This window comes from Schistocerca serialis, chromosome 2 (genome assembly GCF_023864345.2).
Source record: "Schistocerca serialis cubense isolate TAMUIC-IGC-003099 chromosome 2, iqSchSeri2.2, whole genome shotgun sequence".
Taxonomy (NCBI): domain Eukaryota; kingdom Metazoa; phylum Arthropoda; class Insecta; order Orthoptera; family Acrididae; genus Schistocerca; species Schistocerca serialis.
In genome coordinates, this window is record NC_064639.1 from 784,685,864 (window position 1) to 784,707,677 (window position 21,814).

At 43.6% G+C, this 21,814-nt stretch overlaps 1 pseudogene; it reads left to right on the top strand.

Moving 5' to 3' along the window:
* LOC126456404 (agrin-like) overlaps positions 1-21,814 on the top strand; it is a 379,882-nt pseudogene that overhangs the window by 134,764 nt on the left and 223,304 nt on the right.

The window sequence follows — 21,814 nt, forward strand, 5'->3', positions numbered from 1 at the left end:
GAAAGTTTTTCCTGCCATTCAGTAAGGACGAGACTGAGCGCAGAGGAAAAATCCCAAAAAAGCGGAACATCGCGGTAATCTACACACCTACGCGGGAGATTCAAGATCACCTAAAATCGTCCAAGCATGCGTGCCAACCGCTGGAAAAAGCTGGAATTTATAGGATTACATATAGTTGTGGGGAGGCGTAAGTGGGTACTACAAAAAGAACTGTCAAAAAACGACTCGAAGAGCACAAGGGAAATTGCAGCAGAGGGGAGATTGACAGATCAGCTGTTGCGGAACATGCCTTACAGCCGGGAGACAACCGCATTCATTTTGATAGGCCTCAAGCACCGACAGCCACAAGCGGACACGTTGAAAGGCTACACAGAGAGGTCATAGAGATTGCAAAACGCCCCATGAATTACAATAGGAGGGAGGAGATCGTGAAATTGAATGGTATTTGGATTCTGGTGCTGAAGAAGAAGTGTATCAGTCTTCCACCATGGGATGATAGCAACAGCGGACGACGGCAGTCGACAATGGCCAACTGGGCTCGCGTATTCAAAACATGTGACGTCACGCCACTGCGCGGAAGCGAAATCTTACTGCGGAAATGGAAATGAGCGTTTGGCGTCATTGGCCGGGAGGCCCCTTGCGGGGCAGGTCCAGCCGACTTGGTGCAGGTCTTATTACATTCGACGACAAATTGGGCGACCTGCGAGCCGGATGGGGATGAAATGATGATGAAGACAGCACAACACCCAGTCCCTGAGCGAGGAAAATCCCCGACCCAGCCGGGAAAATCTTGCTGTACTCGGTAGCAAGCGAGGATGTGAATCGGACATTCACCAAAGCTACGATCCCGCTTGGTAATGTCCTCCGCAGATGGGGACGAAACGTTGGATTTTAAAGTGAAATCCATTCGACCACGGCGTAATAGCCCGGAAAATTTTATTAATTGTATGAAAATAACTATTGGTCACTTTCATCTCTTCAAGACTGGTACCTTACCTGCCAGATATGATTTATTTCACCAGGTTAATTGTGGCACTGTAATCCCTCTTTCGTGTTATTGTCATTTCAGGAAAATGATGGGGAATTACAGTTGATCAAAACTTGGTGAACAGCAGTCCTATGGAGTACCATCCCGGGGCTCAGAAAACCTGTTTCTCTGAATCCAAGAGAACAGTTTACGCATGCGTCGACGGTTGGCACCCTCTTCCTACAGCCACGTTCCACGAACTTGTGAAATACATGTCACGACGAACCCCACGATTTTTTAAGTTCCAGTCGAAGATAAACGCGCTATTTCGGGGTAGTCGTAATGTCTCGTCTGATGAAAGGTTATGTTTCATGATATACGTGGTGCACAAGTGGTAGGTTGCATATCATAATGTGTTCGTGCGTGTGATCTATGGAATATGGAGCTGACTAGGGACACTGTTCGAAAGATGATAACGAGCAAAAAGTAAATAAAATGGTAGCCTTATATACTAACTCAGACAAAATAATCGAGATTGCTCGCGCTACTAAGGAGCTGCTTGCCATCGTGTATCAATAAGCGACTGGTTTTCGACTATGAACCGCCGTGATATTTTCATCAAGCTGCATCGGGTCATTGGTAGTGAAGCAACCCTTCACTGTAGGCGTGTTCCTCTTGTCGTCAGTCTGAGATGTCGTGTTCGATGGTTGAGACAAAAGAACAGAGACTGATGTTGCAGATTTCTGTACTTACCAGAGTATTACAATTAGTGATGGTCTCCTCGAAAGTGGAACCCATTAAAATCCTCTGTTCAAAACATTTATAAGGGTCGTTTCCCGCCCGGCTTCGCAGTTTTGCCGTTTCTACCTGCAGGCACAGTGTAAGAAAATGTTTTTAGTACACTACTCATTCACTCCCACTGAGTTGGTTCATTTTGGTTAATCTTACCACAACACAGTGATGCAATTCAGTGTCTGGAGACAGTATCTCACTCTTATGCCACCACCGGTAGTTCTTTACTAATGGGAGCACCGTCGCTTGTTTTTAAGAAAATAAAATTCTCCATAATTAGCAACAATGTATTTTCTGACATCAGTTGAACCTCATACCACTTGAATTGTATCTACCTACAACAAGTGCTGATTTTCTCTTGCGCTCTTTGCTGGTACCTACCGTTAAAATGGTCCATTATTCAATCCAGAGGTAAGCAGATATGATATTCATGTATCCTCAATCGAATGGAAACCGTGGCAGGTTGCTTGTGTTTACCTGGAAACATATCCTCAAACACTGCAACGACGTTACGTATCAGGGTTTTTCGGTTGCCGGAGTTAACGAAAATGCAGTCCTCATCTCCCTCTTCACTTTCACTGATAATCGGTTTGATGTTTTGTAAAAAATCACATGTACACATCAGATCATTTTCTCTCCAATGATCATATCTGACAATTTCTAGTTGCTCCTGATATGATTAGCGGCTATTTTAATCACGCGTGACAATGGATGCGCTCTTAAAAGGAACGTGAGACAGAAATATAAGGGGCGTTCAAAAAGAAACGAGCCGAAGGCATAATTACAGAAACCAGTACCTGTATGATAGAAGTATTGACTTTGGCTGTTGAGACACTTGTCCCACTGTGACACAAGGCGGTGAATGGCTGTATCATAAAATTTCCGGGGCTGCGATGTTAACCAGTTCCGCATGTACAGCTGGACGTCGTCTTACTAGGTGAATCAGAAAGATTATGCTGACGTTCTTTTTTGACCGAGATGGCCCCCTTCTGATCCACTTCCTGCAGCACGGGACAACAGTGAATGCCCAATGTTAACTCGCCAACCTTGACCACCCTTCGCCAAGCGATCAAACCAAAACGACCAGACAATCTCACCCGTGGGGTCATCCTGCTCCACGACAATGCAAAGTCTCATACGGCCAACACAGTCGCGGCACTCCTGCAGGAATTCAAATGGGAGGTTCTCGGCCACCCTCCATACAGACATCTCTCACTGTCATTACGCTTTTTTGGTCCTCTTAAAAAGGCTCTGAGGGGCAACCGATTCACCTCGGAGGATGACGTACAGCTGTACGTGCGGAAGTGGTTAACATCGCAGCCCCGGGTATCTTATGACCCAGCCATTCACCGCCTTGTGTCACAGTGGGGCAAGTTTCTCAACAGCCAGGGTCAATACTTTTTTTTTTTTTTTTTTATTTATTTATTGTTCCGTGGGACCACATTTAGGAGAAGTCTCCATGGTCATGGAACGAGTCAATACATGAAATTATAACACGATTGTAGAAACACATAAAATGAAACAAGTCGTTAGTTTAAATAAAGAAAATCAAGAATGTAACACTGGAATTTGCTTAATTTTTTATCTCTTCCAGGAGCTCCTCGACAGAATAGAAGGAGTGAGCCATGAGGAAACTCTTCAGTTTAGACTTAAAAGTGTTTGGGCTACTGCTAAGATTTTTGAGTTCTTGTGGTAGCTTATTGAAAATGGATGCAGCAGAATACTGCACTCCTTTCTGCACAAGAGTCAAGGAAGTGCATTCCACATGCAGATTTGATTTCTGCCTAGTATTAACTGAGTGAAAGCTGCTAACTCTTGGGAATAAGCTAATATTGCTAACAACAAACGACATTAAAGAAAATACATACTGTGAGGGCAATGTCAAAATTCCCAGACTATTGAATAGGGGTCGACAAGAGGTTTTCGAACTTACACCATACATAGCTCGAACAGCCCGTTTTTGAGCCAAAAATACCCTTTTTGAATCAGAAGAATTACCCCAAAAAATAATACCATATGACATAAGCGTATGAAAATATGCGAAGTATACTACTTTTCGTGTTGAAATGTCACTTATTTCAGATACTGTTCTAATGGTAAATAAAGCGGCATTTAGTTTCTGAACAAGATCCTGAACATGGGCTTTCCACAACAGCTTACTATCTATCCGTACGCCTAGGAACTTGAACTGTTCCGTCTCGCTTATAACATGCCCATTCTGTCTGATTAAAATGTCAGTTCTTGTTGAATTGTGGGTTAGAAACTGTAAAAACTGAGTCTTACTGTGATTTAGCATCAAATTATTTTCCACAAGCCACGAACTTACTTCATGAACTACATTATTTGATAATGTTTCAATATTACACACAAGATCCTTCACTACCAAGGTGGTGTCATCAGCAAACAGAAATATTTTTGAATCACCTGTAATACTAGAAGGCATATCATTTACATAAATAAGGAACAGCAGTGGCCCCAGCACCGACCCTTGGGGAACGCCCCATTTAACAGTGCCCCATTGGGACTGAACATCATTACCACTCTCAATATTGCGGAGGATTACCTTCTGCTTTCTGTTCTTAAAGTAGGAGGCGAACCAATTGTAAGCTACTCCCCTTACTCCATAATGTTCCAACTTCTGCAGTAATATTTTGTGGTCAACACAGTCAAAAGCCTTCGTTAAATCAAAGAAAACACCTAACGCTCTCAACCTTTTATTTAATCCGTCCAAAACCTCACAGAGAAAAGAGAATATAGCATTTTCAGTTGTTAAGCCATTTCTAAAACCAAACTGTACATTTGACAGCAAATTATGTGAATTTAAATGCTGCAGTAACCTTGTATATACAAGCCTCTCGATAACTTTAGCAAACACCGATGGCATAGAAATAGGTAACATACAGGTACTGGTTTCTGTAATTATGCCTCCGGCTCGTTTCTTTTTGAACGCCCCTTATGCAACACGCTAAAAGTGATGTATGTGTTATTTGGAGAAACTCTTTTAATAATTTTTCCATTTTCTTTGGAAAAACAAGCATCTTATGGTGTTAGCTGTGATGAGATTTTGATTCTTCTTACAAACAGAAACCAGATGCTGAAATTCGCCCATATATTTTAAAACCTTCCTCTGTTGCGTTTACGTTAAAATACCGTGTATAACGATTTTTATGAAATACGCTAATAAAAAATAAACCAAAATGAATCAATATTTCTGTCTAATTCTAGCATATTTTTCAGAGCGAACGCTGCCTCTGCTTTGGTTTTTTATCAAACACATACTTTTCTTTATAAGATTAGCTGACATAGACGGACGAGGAGCTTCTCTTAGAAGTCTACAGGTTTCAACAAATTTCGTTTTTGTTGCAAATACGAGAATGATATAGTACGGGCTACGGAAAATATTACCCATCATGCAGAGAGTGGCGGTGTCTACATTTACGAGTATATTGGTGCTCTTGATTACAAACATTGAGTGTCCTGGTAGCTGAGTGGTTAGTTTGACGGAATGTCACACCTAACGGCCCGGGTTCGATTCCTGGCTGGGTCGGAGATTTTCTCCGCTCAGGGACTGGGTGTTGTACTTGTCATCATCATTTCATCCCCATCGGCATGCAAGTCGCCGAAGTGGCGTCAACTCGAAAGACTTGCACCAGGCGAACAGTCTACCCGATGGGAGGCCCTAGCCACACGGCATTTCCATTTATTGTGTGTAACGTATCGTGTATAAGGTAAATGGTAAAAATTTGTGATGACCGCTTTTCAACAGTGTGTTAAAAGATCCATTTAGAAATGAGATAAGGAATAAAGATATGATTAGGAAGAGGGACAAATGGCACTATGGATTACGACGATGAATAGGAAGCAAAAGGTGTCAGTTTTTCAGCGCCCCAAAACTCTGAAATGTATCTGATATAAAATATTTAGATTAAAGTTCAGTCTTGATCACGTTATGTCTGTTTTAATGGGTAACCGGTTTCGGTTTTTTCTATAAAACCATCATCAGACCCATTGGCTCCCTTGGGTTGGTAGGTGGAGCTCTCCTTGCTGCTGTGCAGTTGACTGCACAGCAGCAAGGAGAGCTCCACCTACCAACCCAAGGGAGCCAATGGGTCTGATGATGGTTTTATAGAAAAAACCGAAACCGGTTACCCATTAAAACAGACATAACGTGATCAAGACTGAACTTTAATCTAAATATAACAATTGATCACTGTATTCCAAAAATGTTTACCAAAATTGTGATATAAAATAGCCTTGATTTTTTTGGGTAGTCTTATCATGGAATATCCTTTTATAAACAGGAACAGCTCCAAAACAGACACCTCTCACTTTGGAATATTCAGTCTTAAAACTGTTTCTCTTGTTAGACTATGGATGTAAGTGATCCGTCCGCAGAAGTTAGTAACTGCAGTAAATAAAATTCGCCCCAGCCACAATATCTTTCATTAAAAACTACCGGTTTTCGACGATTAATCCACCATCTTCAGGCATCATAATTGTGAGTCATTGTTGTTCAAATTATTACTCGCCAGATCGTGGATAATTATAGCTACATGGCATGGCATCGGCTTCGAAACTGTAATTACACGGGCTGTGGCAGTAGGAAGAGCATTATCAAGCTGTACGCCAGTCGTGTGGGGCAATATGCATCATGACCTTCCAAAAGAACGTCTCTTTTGGCTGAGGACGGATGCAGTTACCCTTAGAAAGGCCGAGTAGCACACCCGGTGTGCTGTCCGATAATACTCTTCCTGCTGTCAGGGCTCATACAAAATGAAGACACGGGAAAAATCACGGGATGCAATGCGTCACTTGAAGATGCGCCATTGATGACGCCCCGACACGTGCGTCGTATGGCGGGGGTGTAGACACGACGTGTGAACAGTCTGTCACTGGCAGGTGGGTAGCGGGCATGGCAGCAGATCGCGGGTTAGCCGAGTTTGCACTTTGGATGATAAGCCATGGCAAGACGTAACAGTTACAACACATTGTAGATTACACACGAAATCGCGTCTCGGAATTCATCAGTGTCTGGGTTAGATCTTCAACACAGCAAAGACCATGTGCGTCTAAAGCGCAGCATAGGACAACCACAGGTTTCTCACGAACGGATGTCGCGTCGCTACCACAGAGCCATACGGGGCGACAGACGCTCCAGTCCCGGTCATATGGTCGCCGATTAGAATGTGTAGCTCCAGGACACCATTTTTTGTCAGGACTGTACGGAGACAAGAGCAGCGCATAGGCTTCAGCTACTGACGACCGACATCACATCCTGTGCCTTCCCGCCACTTTTGGCGACTCACTGTATTTGGAGGCCACCAACGGAAGTGTACAACTTCTCCTTCCGGCCTACCTGCTGCCCCTATCTCCACCGCAACCACTAAAGCAGCTCAGCCCGCCGCAACGGAGACGAAAAAGTACATACGTACTGAACCACAGTGGTTAAACCAGGTCAACTTGAGTTTCTGCAAGCCTGGAAAGCTTCGTGGGACCCGTTCAGCCTGTTGCATTTGACAACAGGTTGCGGTATCAGTCCAACGTAACAAGCCACCTACATGTTTCCTTAGGTAGTTTCATTGCAGCCCAGTTATCATAGCGGTGGGAACAGCAAAATAAACAAACCAAACATAAAGGAGGCTGAGGAGAAATTAAGAATTGGGGACTGTATAGTATTCACAAAACAGAGCCCAAGTCCAGCAGGGGAAAAATCTTCATGTGTTTAGGAGGCAGCTTCTAATACATCGGAAGGTGTCTCGCAATGCAAAACACTCATTCGGGAACCTCGAGTATGTTACGACATATTTGAAACTTTCACCAGCAATTTCCTCACTCTACAAATATTTTGATAGAAGACAAAGACTTAGTGGCTGACAAGGGTGTGAATATGTGTGCTAGGCACTTTCGGCTTTTTAGCAGCATATAGCGTTTCTAAATTTAGAGCAAACATTGATTGAAAAAAGAAACAAAAACATGGCTCAGTCGACTTTAAACACCACATACAAATCCTGTAAAAAGTAAATAAAATTGGTATAACGGGGGTCATATTTGGCTGAAATACACTAAAGTTACAGACAATAGATTTCCAAAACCTTACTTTAGTTGGCGTTGCAGTTTAACAGACATCTTCACATTCGTAGGTGCAAGGAATCTCGACTTTCAGAGATGGTTCTGCTTACTAGAGAAAATATGTACTAGAGGCAACCTGATCATGGTTCGAACTGAGAATAGCCAGGATTAGTTGAAAGAAAACTGTTCCTATCGAAAAAAGTAAATGATCCCAAAACACGCCGAAAAGGAAAAAAGGACAAACATAATTAACCTCTTTATGACGTACAATGACTCAAAATAATATATATTACATTGAGCCATGTCTTGTGATCTTCTTCTTCTTCTTCTTCTTCTTCTTCTCACGGCACTACAACCCTGTGTGGGTTTTAGCCTCATCAACAAGATTCCTCCATTCTGCCCTCTCCAGCGCGGTTCTCCGCATCCTCGGACTTTGAGAGATTTTGTATCTTCTTCCACATCATCTACCCACCGTTTTCTTTGCCTCCCTCTCTGTCTTCTTCCTGTTGAGCTCCATTCAAAAATCTTGTTAGTTGTTCTTCCAGTGTCCATCGAGAGAACATGTCCAAGCCAGACTATTCTTCTACTTTTTATAATTGTTACTATGTTAGCTCCTTGAATGAAGCGGTCCAGCTCAGCATTCGTCCTAGATCTCCAGAAACCCTTGTCAACCTGAACTGCCCCATAGATCTTGCACAGCAGTCTACGTTCAAATATCCTGAGCTGGTGCTCATCAACACTCGTTAGCGTGCATGTTTCGCATCCGTAGTTTACAACTGGCCTGATCATGATCTTATATAGTTGCAGGTTCAGCTGCCTATTTAATAATCTAGAGGCCAACAATTTCTTAAACGTATGGAAGCACCTATTACCACTTTGGATGCGCAGTTTTGTTTCAATTGACATGGAATTTGTGCTGTTGATATTAGAGCCCAAAAAGTCAAAGGTCTGCTCATGTTGAAAATTGAAACCACCTGCTGAAAGTCTATCCAAGTGATTATTATCCTTTTCGGCGAAATTCATGTACTTAGTTTCATTTTTAGGAAGGCCTCTAGGTTCTGTGGCTTCTTTCGGCTCGCATTTGTCCTCTCTAATGATACCCTTCTTCTAGTAATAATTGCTACATCATCAGCATATGCGGGTATCTGAGTCGAATTTGATCCTACGTAGCCAGAAATCTGAAGCTTCCGCATGGTTGCTACAAGAGTCAGATTGAAAAGCAGTGTAGAGAGTGCGTCCTCTTGTCTGACTCCTTTACTAATGCTAAACTACTTGCTCAGTTCTCCATCCACTCGCACTACAGCCTTGGAAACAGCCAGTGCTGCTTGAATCAGTGAGACATACTTCGATGATATACCAAGCAGCTGCAAATCATTTAGCATTTGTGCTCTACTGAGACTATCAAAGGCATGCTTGAAGTCTACATACAAGCTATGAAGCTCAACGTTATACTCATCTGCCTTTTCAGTATTTGCTTCAGCACAAATATCTGGACTGTTGTTGACTTATTAGGCCGAAATCCATACTGATACTCCCCAGAATCTCTTCTGCATATGGTGCCAACCTGTTGCAGATAGCCGGCCGCGGTGGTCTAGCGGTTCTAGCCGCGCAGTCCGGAACCGCGCGACTGCTACGGTCGCAGGTTCGAATCCTGCCTCGGGCATGGATGTCTGTGATGTCTTTAGGTTAGTTAGGTTTAAGTAGTTCTAAGTTCTAGGGGACTGATGACCACAGAAGTTAAGTCCCATAGTGCTCAGAGCCATTAGAACCATTTTGTTGCAGATAATACCATAGAAGATCTTATAGGTTACAGTCAGTTGGGTAAGTTGTTGCTAATTTGGCAGCAGGTCTTGTCTCCTTTCTTGTGAATTGGTTGAACTACACCTAAGGTACATTCTTCTGGGATTCATTCCTGATTGCATATCAACTTGATAAGTTTGTGGATCCGCTTATGAAGACCAGTTCCTCCATTTTTAGCACTTCTGCAGTTTTTTCATCAGTTCCTGGTGCTTTGTAATTTTTTTAGGCAATACACTATCTTCCGTACTTCCTCTAACGTTGGTTCCTCTACTTCTGGTTCTGCGGTATAATAATAGAGTGGCTGCTCATTCCTGATAGGATTGCCCTCCAAAATTCCCTTGAAGTATTCTCTCCATCTATCCAGAACATCTTGTTCATCTGTCAGCAGATATCCTTCTTTGTCCTACAAGCTGTTATTTTCGGCCTATACTGTTGAGTTCCTTCTTTAATTTTCTTGTAGAATTTTCTATATTCATTCCTATGGTAGTGCTCTTCCATCTCCTCTGTCTTTCTCATCATGGCTTCTTTTTTTTTCCTGCTACATACCCCTGCTGCCTCTATTCTCTTTTCGCTGTATAGTGCCTGATCTGATCTAGTGTTCCGCTGCAAGCATTTCAGCCTTGCCGGCCGGAGTGGCCGAGCGATTCTAGGCGTTACAGTCTGGAACCGCGTGACTGCTACGGTCGCAGGTTCGAATCCTGCCTCGGGCATGGATGTGTGTGATGTCCTTAAGTTAGTTAAGTTTAAGTAGTTCTAAGTTCTAGGGGACTGATGACCTCAGAAGTTAAGTCCCATAGTGCTCAGAGCCATTTGAACCATTTGAACCACTTCAACCTTGCTTCGTTTTTCTCTCCCACTGCCTGCCTACATTCATCATCATACGAGTCTTCATTCCTAAGTCTCCTTGTTTCCCCCAGTATTTCATGTGCTGTTGTCCTAATGGCATCTTTAATAAAGTTCCATTCTTTGTCTCCACCATCTTTTGTTTATAACTCCTGTCTCAATTTGTTCTGGTACTCTTGAACAGCAGCCCTATCTTTCAGTTGTTCTGTATTCCATTTCTTTATTCAGTAACTACTTCCTTTGGCAGCCATGCCAAGTTTCTGTCTCATTATGGCATATGGTCTAATTCGTTTGCTTCATTTGTTCCTGGTATTTTCCATGTCCCTTCGTAGATATTTTTACTTGGAAAACAGGCACTTACTGCCTTCAACTTGTTTGCAGAAACAAACTGGGCAACACTCATACCATTATTATTAGTTTCATCCGAATTTCCTTAGCAAACACACTTCTGAATGCCTCTTCCTTTCCCAAAAAAAATGGCTGTGAGCACTATGTGACTTAACTTCTGAGATCATCAGTCACCTAGAACTTAAAACTAATTAAACCTAACTAACCTAAGGACATCACACACATCCATGCCCGAGGCAGGATTCGATCCTGCGACCAGAGCGGTCGCTCGGTTCCAGATTGTAGCGCCTAGAACCGCACGGCCACTCCGGCCAGCTGTTCCTTTCCCAGTTTTGCATTATAGACGCTAAGAACTATTTTGGAATCATATCTGGGTTTTCTGTCACAAACCTCCTGTAGTTGATCGTGGAAGACGTCTACAGTATCTTCATCTGATTCTTCCGTAGGTGCACATACACTCACGAAGGTCACATTGTGGAATTTGCCTTTCATACGAAGAGTACATATTGTTTCATTATGTGGTGTGAAAGCAATAACAGATCTACGCATATCTTTGGAGACTGTAAAACCAATTCCATACTCCCCTTGTCTTTCGTCTTTTCATAAATAGTACAGGAAGAATTTCGGCTTATAAATCCTTCCATGTGATTTCCTGCAGTGCAACAACTTCCATTCCATACCTTAGCACTTCTTCTGCAAAGACTATTCATTGCATATTTTAACTAAAGTTCAGTCTTGATTACAACACTTTTGTCTCAATAACATAGGTGACCGGTTTCAGTTATATTTATATAACCGTCTTCAGATCTGTGAATTAATTTTAGAAAATACTAGAGATCAATCTTAAAATAAAATGAAAAGTGTCTAATGATGACAAAATTTTAATAAGATAAAATAAAACTTATTATACCCATGGCTTCCTTGAAGGATGGTAGGCGGAGATCTCCTCAGCTGCTACGAAGTCAGCTGATGGTTATGAGTGCTGGGCATGGGGTTAAATACGCAGAGGCTCCGCCTAATTCCTCTCACACTACTTCACAACTGCCAATCAGCGTTCATAATATGACGTTGTCGTCGTAGTGTAAAAGTACTAAATACACTAATAACATAAAATTGATTCATTTAAAATATCTGATTAACAGATAATTAGTATGTATCTAAAACATAAATATTTTAGATAAAAGCCGTAAACTACGATGTGTAGTAGTTGTGCCCTCGATGGGCAACCTTAATACTATTACAGTGTCAGTTATATCAAAGATGTAAAAGTCCTTGGAGTTGTGGTATATATCGATTATACTGAGTCGCCTACATCACAATTGCATCTTTGATGGATGTTGCAGAATCGTCTTACTTTAACTGTAGTTTTCATAGTGACATTCTTTATAGCAGTAGGGTAGCAGCCAAGAGTACATTCCGTATTATGTATGTCTGAATAACTGATGAGACCGCTGATTAAATATTTAGAACTCATCGATCTAATAGTTTTTATAATAATCAATCTCAATTTAATAAAAATTTTATATATTGTATAGCATAGTTTTCATACATAGCTTTTGCCATGGCTATAACCAATCTTATATTTTAAAACAAAAGAGTAGGTGCATCTTCATTATAAAATTTCGTCAAAAAGGTCGTAAAAATATTTTTGGCGAAAATCTAATTGTTCATTGAGCAGCATTGATGATTTGGTTTTCAAATGAGCATATATCTCCATTTCTTCTAAGATATTCATATGCTGTTTGTGCGTGACGCCAGAGTTGTCGTCCAATGTTGTCCCATACGTGCTTTATTGGAGGCAGTTTTGGTGATCAAGCATGGTTAGACAACATGTCGACACTCTGTACAGCATGTTGGGTTACAACAGCAGTAAGTGGACACGTGTTATCCTGTTAGACAACACCACCTGGAATGCTGTTCGCGAATGGAAACACAAGAGATCGAATCACCACATTCACGTACAAATTTACATTCAGGGTGCGTAGGATATCCCAGACCATAACTGCAGGTGTAGCTCCGATGTATTAAGCACACAGACAGATTGGTTGCAGGTCCTCAACCGGCCTCTTTCTGACCAACACACATCCATCACTGGCACAAAGACAGAACCAACTTTGATCAGAAAACACAACAGATCTCAAACCTGCCTTCCAATGAGGTCCCATTTAATATCAATGAAGTCGCAAATGGCGGTGGTTTGGGGTCAGTGGAATGCACGCTACGGGGCGTCTGGCTCGGAGCTGTCCTTGAAGTAACCGATTTGCAGCAGTTCGTTGCGTCACTGTGGTGCCAAATGCTGCTCAAACTGCACATGCAGATGCTGTACGATGCGCCAGAGCCATACGCCGGACGCAGTGGCCTTCCCTCGCCGCAGTGCCACGTGGCCGTCTGCAGCCCGGTCTTCCTGCGACTTACAGTCACGTGACCGCCACTGCCAGCAATCATGTACAGCGACTACGTTCATTCCTGCCAAGTCTTTCTGCAATATCGTAGAAGGAACCTCCAGCTTCTCGTAGCCCTAGTACACGACCTCGTTCAAACTCAGTGAGCTGTTGATAATGGAGTCTTTGTCACCTTAAAGGCATTCTTGACTAGCATCAACTCACCACGTCCAATTTCGAAGGTACATAATGCTCAAGACCGTTACAACGTGTATTTAAAGCGAACCTGATTTTCCTCCTCATAGTGGCGCTACTAGCGCCATATGCGACTCCCGCGAAACCCGAGTAGACACCATCTTTCAGATGCAGAAACTCGTCTACTAACTTTCGTTTATGTCCCACAACTCCTTCTTGGTGTTGCAATTTGCTTCCCTTCAGTCTATTTTTCTGCGGTTTGCATGTTCCACAAACACTGCAGTCTACAATGACGACAGACGCAGAATGACACTTTTACTCTCATAGTGCCAACTAGTCTCCTGAAGACGCTACCACGCTGTTGACGAGCAATGCTTTCGCAGAAGAAGAAGACCTGACTACGGTCCCGACGACGCTGCAGACGGAGGCGGAAGAGGTAGTGTTCCAGCCGCTGCCCGGCGGCGCCTTCGAGTTGGACCTGGACTCGTGGCAGACGTCGCTAGAGAACACGGTGGACGCGGAGCGCGAGGCCTGCCTCAACATCGAGTGCGACTTCGACGCGACGTGCCGGCTGGGGCCTGACGAGTACCCGCACTGCACCTGCCAGTTCGACTGCGGCCCCGAGCCGGAGGCGGGGGCGGCCGGCAGCGGGGGCGGGCCCGTGTGCGCCTCCGATATGCGCACCTACCCGTCAGAGTGCGCCATGCGCATGGAGGCATGTCAGAGCCAGAAGGAGCTGCGCCTCCGGCCCATGGAGCTCTGCCAGGGTAAGACCCAGCCCTCTCTACCATAAAACGTACACGTCTTCGTCTGGGTTCGTATCACGTACAGTCGCGTGATAGATTAGTACATTAACGGAAATTGTTAGACCGTGAGAACCTGGACCCAGCACTATCAAAATGTACTGTTTTCAAGTTTGTGCGATACGTTGATCAAATTTCATCCTTGAGAAAGCTTATTTTCAGAACAGATTAAAGACCTTTCTACACATAAAGATTAGTGTGACTACATGATGACGACTGAATGTGTCTAAAGTTACTGGAAATTTCAGGTGTAAATCGCTTATTAGCATCTTTCGGACTTGGACAAGGGCGAATCATTGCATGACGAACACCGGGCCATCATACCGACAAAGGCAGTAGTGGAAATGACTGCAGAACGAGGGCCGACCAGATGGACGCACGACAACAGTGTGGCAAGATGACTTGGCACGAATCTTTCCAAAAATACTGCACCACGAGAAGACCGTAGGATTGTTTGACTCTCTCTCTAACCAACAGAGGGATGACCACAGCTCATATTCGGGCAGACATTACACTCTTTATATCGATACCTATCTCCGGGGAAAAAAATTAGTGGAAGTGGGCTGAGGTCTAGAGTTGCGATACGTCGTTTACCGCTGATATCATACCACGGACAACAGACTTGCAGGGTGCAGAGCTAGAGTCAACAGGCACATTGAGTGGTGTTCAGTGATGACTCTTGCTTCTGTTTGTTGCGGTCAGATCGACGTGTCTGTAGACGACATGCTGAAAGGCCACAGAAAGCAGCGACTCTCGAGATCTGTACTTCTACAACTCCTGGAATCGTAGTGTGAGACCTATTGGGTATCATAACAGAAATGATTTGGTAATTACTGAAGGGAGGTTGAATGCTCGTCAGTATTTTTATTTGGCAAGGATGATAAACCCTGTCGCCACACTCTGCATGACCGCAGTAGCAAGTGGTATTTTTCAGTAGGATAATGAAAGACCGTCACTACAGTTCACACCACAAACACCTTTAGAAATGTACGGAGCTTTGAATGACCTTCCCAGTTCATTAATTTGTCAAGCATAGAGAATGTCTGGGATGCGATGGGAGGCTGTATACTTTCACACTACCCTTCAACCAGCAAACTTCATGTACTGGCACAGCAAGCATTTCAGGCAGGGGAAGAAATTTCTCAAAATGATATTTGGAGGCTGTTTGGTTACATACCACGACGAATACTGGGGCATTTTTGTGTCTGTAGGGGTCACGCCTGTCATGTTGTTGATGGACTCCATTTTCGAATGGAATGAAACTTAAATCATTTGATACTTCACGGTAACGGAGAACTTTTTATCCAAGGACTCCATTGTTTAATCGTTTAGTACTCTTAGGTAATAACATCTCCACAAAGTATGATAAATAAGGCACTGGTACTTCATGTTGTAACATTTCCCACTTCTGTCAATACAATTTGCTTCGAGGACATCCTCGTCTTTACCAGGTTTACCGTCTGGTGATCAAAGGCATTAGTAAAAATGATAGGAAAGGTGAATATCGGACTTCCAGTGGTCGCCATAAAACCGTGTATTGAAACGTCATTCACTCAACTTTTTTTTTAAACTGCGATATAGAGGCTAACGCAGCGTTCTTGTCGTACACTTGACTTTCTGTTCAGGGCACTTCATGATACGTCAAGAATGGCGTTATTGGTCTGTTATTAAGGGATACAGACCGTTCGTTAGCGTACCTGCATGACGTCACATCTGGCGCTCTCCCTGTTGCAGCTGACGCATTCGAAACGTGGCTCCTATAAAAGAAAGTGGATAATGGCTGGTCGTTCACAGAGAAGTGTACATATTCTTTTAATTTTGTGTCCCACTGGAGAACATGTTTTAACTATGTAGCGCTTTTTTCTCTTTTTCCTCCGAATACCTCTTCATCCATTCGCTGTGTTTTTCCTTTCCCGTTCCTCTAGACATTCTAAAAATTGTCAAGATGGCTTCTCAGCAAATCTCTGAGTGTTCATCATTATTAGAAATTTTGGTCTTTTTTAATAGAGTATTTCTTCCTGTATGTCAATTTCTTTTTGTGATCATGAATTTTTGTTAGCCAACTGGTAAGCTCAATCTAAAACTGAAATCTTTTGTGAGCCTGTTGAACATGCTTTCTACATAAATGATCAAAAAAAAACTGTAATCTTCATTTTCCGATTGTATCTGTCACTTTTTCTGTAACTTGATGGGTTTCTTTTGAGTTATTGATCATTCGAATTCCATTCCCATATTTTGGTCCTAGAATTTTACTCAAAATATTTCATTCTTTCTTGTCTTTTGATATTTTTGATTTGAGATCTGCTGTCAGATTCATATGCGCAAAATTCTTGTTTTAACAAGCTTATTGTAATGTCGTAATTTTGCATTCTGTAATAGAGATTTTTTTTATTGTAATTGGTTCAAGTCAATTTGTACAATCTTCGTAGTTTTGCAGTTCTTTTTTTGCTAGCTCCCCGACTTATCCAATCAGCTCATTAATCTCACCTAAATGTCTGAACTTGTCTACAGTTGGAAGACTTTTCCGAATCTGTTGACTGAAGGTTGGTTGTTGAATCCAAACAAGTTCAAAGATCACCGTATAATGCCACTATACTTATTGCATGTAATTAATCAGCCGGCTTCATACAAGCGAGACGCAAGGCTGAGCGTCTGTTGCGGATGATGAACAATTTGTGCCTGCCCTGACAATCGCCAGTCAAATGACTGAGTTCGCCCCAACGCTGGCGTGCTTTGATACACGCCTTAACTTCGCACCTTTAATTACAACTGCTGTAACTTGATTTATATGGTACTTCCATGTCTTCTCAGTCGCTCCTCGCTGTAGCATGCAACTTGTATGAAAGCAACGAGGCTTCTCCCCTTCATTTGCTACCAAAGATTCCAGACGGCTGGCGTCCCTGTGGCGACTATAGAGGGCCGACATTGGACCGAGTGCCTGTAATCAAATATGTAGCAAGACTTTTCTGCACTTTGTCGAAGAAACATTGCGGTGACTGCACTTTCGCTTTGCACACATAAATGGCATAATCTTTCAAAGGTCTGTTGACTACAGAATCCTCACAAATCCAGAGAAATACGGCCGGCCGCGGTGGCCGAGCGGTTCTAGGCGCTCAGTCCGGAACCGCGCGACTGCTACGGTCGCAGGTTCGAATCCTGCCTCGGGCATGGATGTGTGTGATGTCCTTAGGTTAGTTAGGTTTAAGTAGTTCTAAGTTCTAGGGGACTGATGACCACAGATGTTAAGTCCCATAGTGCTCAGAGCCATTTGAACCATTTGAACCAGAGAAATACGTCATCGGTGCTAAACACAGTAACGTTCCAGGGATTACTAGTTTCCGCAACCGTACGTGTCCACCACCTGAGATCATCGTCGCAAAAACGGTGCGATAATCTTTCGCCGTCGTTTATTACCCCGAGCCACTGAGGAAGCAGTTATAAGAGTCAAAGAACACAAAATAGAAGAACAGATGATAAGGTAGTGAAACAGGTTTGCACCCTATCATCGATCTTACCCACTCTGTACATTGTGCTGGCAGTAAAGGGAGAAGAAATTAAAACTTTGAGGTTTGCTGATGACATTGTAGTTCTATAGGAAACAGCAAAGAATTTTGTTAGTCAGTCGAACGGAATGGATAATTCTTGACAAGAGGTATAAGGTGAACGTCAACACAAGTATTACATGGGTAAAGGCGTATGGGAAAATTACCGGTCCTGTCACAGTAATGCGGGCATCACCTATGTTCGACATCAACGAGCTGTAACCACTCACAGACGGCAAGTGGTAGCACTAGCAGTGGTCGCGGGGGGGGGGGGGGGGGGGGGGGGGGGGGGGAAGGGGGGGGATGGCGGTTTGACGCAGAAAACAATGCAGTCGTAGTCATACTGCGCAAACAGAGCGATTTACCTGATGTCCAAAAGAGCATGATCATTGGCTTTCGAGCTAAGGGTGGAAGCTTTTCCGAAATGGCTAAGTTTGTAAACTGTTCGAGTGTCACCCTGGTTAAAGTATACCGCGCATGGCAAAACGGCACTATCCAGAACTGGTGCGGTGGCAACTGTGGTGCACAGTAGCGGTAGACAAAAGAGGTGAACGACGGCTGTAGAGATGCGTACGGGTGAATAGACGAGGAACTGTTGAGCAACTGACCGCTCACATGAACCAAGGGCTAACAACGGTGTCTCCTCAACGACTGTTCAGTGAGCGTTGCTTAGTATGGGCCTCTGCAACAGGTGCCTGGTCCAAGCACCAACGCTGGCTGCTGTTTGTCAGCGACGAATGCTGAAATTTGCACAGGAATACCGCAACTGGACGTCCACTGAGTGGCGTCAGCTAGTCTTTTCAGTTGAATCACGTTTTGTGCTACATTGGACAGACGACTGTTAGCGTGTACGACTTGAAATGTATTGAAGAAAACACCCTGCAACAGCCGTCGGCGAGGACAGGGCTGGAGGAAGGAGGGTCATGGTCTGGGGAATGTTTAACTGGCACTCCCTCGGTGATCTCCCTATTCAGGAAGGCGCAATGTATCAACACAAGCATGCATGTCCATGTCCACTCCTACATGCAGTTTGGTTTTCGTCAGTATGCTACAGAAGAATGCTGAAGATTAGATGGGTAGATCACATAACTAATGAGGAGGCATTGAATAGAATTGGAGAGAAGAGGAGATATGGAACAATTTGACTAGAAGAAGGGATCGGTTGGTAGGACATGTTCTGAGGTATCAAGGGATCACCAATTTAGTATTGAAGGGCAGCGTGGAGGGTAAAAATCGTAGATGGTTCAAATGGCTCTGAGCACTATGGGACTTAACATCTGTGGTCATCAGTCCCCTAGAACTTAGAACTACTTAAACCTAACTAACCTAAGGACATCACACACATCCATGCCCGAGGCAGGATTCGAACCTGCGACCGTAGCGGTCTCGCGGTTCCAAACTGACGCACCTAGAACCGCTCGGCCACACTGGCCGGCTAAAAAAAACCGTAGAGGGAGACCAAGAGATGAATACACTAAACAGAAGAAGGATGTAGGTTGCAGTAGGTACTGGGAGATGAAGAAGCTTGCACAGGATAGAGTAGCATGAAGAGCTGCATCAAACCAGTCTCTGGACTGAAGGCCACAACAACAACATGGTGGCATCAATCATCAGGACAGTGGAACGTGTCACACAGCTCGCAGAGAACGTGCGTGGTTCGAAGAGCACCAGGACGGGTTCACTGTACTCTCCTGGCCACCAAACTCTCCGGATAGAAACCCAGTCGAGAGTCTGTGGGACTACCTCAGACAGGTTGTTCGCCCCGTGGATCCTCAACAGAGAAACTAGCTCAGCTGGCCACGGCACTAGAGTCAACATGGCTCCACATGCTTGTCCGTACCTTCCAGAACCTAACGGACTCCCTTCCGTCACGTCTCGCAGCGGTCCATGCTGCAAATGGTGCTTATTCAGGATTTTGGTAGGTAGTCACATTAATATGAGTGGACAGTGTAAATCAGGTGATGTTAAGGAAATTATACTAGTAAATGAGACATTAACAGTAATAGACGAGTTGTGGTCTATTAGCAGCAATATAACTAACGATGGCCGAAATACAGAGGATATAAAACGCAGACTGGCAATAGAAAGAAAACAATCTCTGAAAAAAGGAATTTTTTAACGTCTAATATAAATTTAAATTTCAGGAAGTCTTTTGTGAAGATATTTGTATGGAGTGTAGTTTTGTACGCAAGTAATATGTGGACGATACGAAGTTTAGACAGGAAGACAATAGAAGCGTTTGAAATGTGATGCTACATAAGAATGGTGAAGATTAGATGAGTAGACCGAATAACTAATAGAGAGGTAGAAGTAAAGTCTGTGGCGCAATTCTGTTATCTGGCTATTGGCCTTAGGCAGAGATCAGCCGTTCTTTATCGCTGCACTAGGAGGGGGAGGGTAGCAAGCCCATCACCCCAGGTGCGTTTTTTCCCGGGAAACATCCCCGGTACTAACTTGATAGCATGCTGAGTGTACCTATGGCAGTTCTGAAGCAACTGGAACGAGGAAAGAATCTCCGCCCCTACTCGGGATTTAAGAAGAACCTCCTGGACTGAAGTCTAGTGGTCTACCAACTAGACCACCACCACCACAATGAAGAGGAACTGAATTTAATTGGAGAAAAAAAGAAATTTGTGGCATAACTTGACTAAAGGGAAGGATCACCTAACAGGACACTTCTCGTGGCTTCCAACAATCGTCAGTTTGCTAATGGAGTGAAGTGTGTGTGTGTGTGTGTGTGTGTGTGTGGAAGGTAGGCTGGGCGCAGGGGTAGTGAGTAAACTTATAGAGGTAGACCAAGCCTTCACTGAAGTAAGCAGCAGCTGCAGATAGTAGCACTCAGGTGGAGATGAAGAGGCTCGCGCAGTATCGACTTCGTAGAGAGCTGCTTCAAACGAGTCTTCGGACCGAAGACCGCAAAAGCAGAGTAAAAGGCCTTCCAAGCATCTGCAAGAGAGTTGGTAGTCAGCAGTTATGGCGCTCTTTCTCTGTGTTTTGTGAGTCAATTGGCAGTGTTCTCTAGCTGTTGCCATCCTTCGTGCTCTGTGACATGCTTTCAGCAGAATATAGGTGTTCTTGGATAGTGTGGTTGCTCACATGTCATTCTCCAGCGTTGCATTGGCAAGCGATGGCGCTGTGGCCCGTACACCAGCTACGACCCTAGGAGCTATCTGACGACAGTCCTTGTCAGCTACATGCTGTTGAGGACATCAGTGCACTGTGGTACTTACCATTTGAGCAGAATGGCAGTGTTAATCGTCAATATCGTGGCTGTAAAAAGCGCAGGGCAGTCTCTGTACGGCTTCGGAGAGAGACGCACGCATACGACAACAATTAAATCTGTAAGATCCCATGTGTTGCCATCATATTGGCAACTGTCACCGTAGAAGCAGAAATAGGTTTCTTTGCTGGCGATGCAAGTACTATGATTAAGCCTGTTGTAGAAACTTCAGCACTGGACATTGTAAACTCAACAAACGAAAGTGTCAAAATGCTTATTTACTTTTCATCTTTTCGTTAACTAAAATCTTATGACATTATGACATTTTGTCGGCTAACTCTTCATTGAGGAAGAAAGCGCAGGTTGTACAGAAGCGTATAACAGGAATAACAGGTTGTGCCGACTCAACAACCTCTTATAGACAGTTATTTAATCAGTTAAGCATACTGGCAGTAGCCTCACAATACAATTAGCCATTATTAATTTACTTTCAAAGATCAATCGCAATTTGAAAACAGTAGTAACACTCACGGACATATTATTATAAGGAGAAATGGCAGCCTATGAGGGTCACTCAGTTTGAGTGTGACACAAGAAGTGAAATACATAGCCATAAAATTTTTGCAACTTCCCCAATGATGCAAAGAATCAACTCTCGTTTGCAAAACTAAAGGAGGAAAGTAACTTTCACATGAAATGTCATAGCAGCTCGATGAAACATAGACCATACATAGAAAGAACAACTATTTTATAATACAGAGGGCAGCAATAAAACGAACAGAAATGACACTTTTATTCAAAGACAATAATTACACTGAAGCCACCGCGGTTCATACTGGTCCCCGAGACATTAC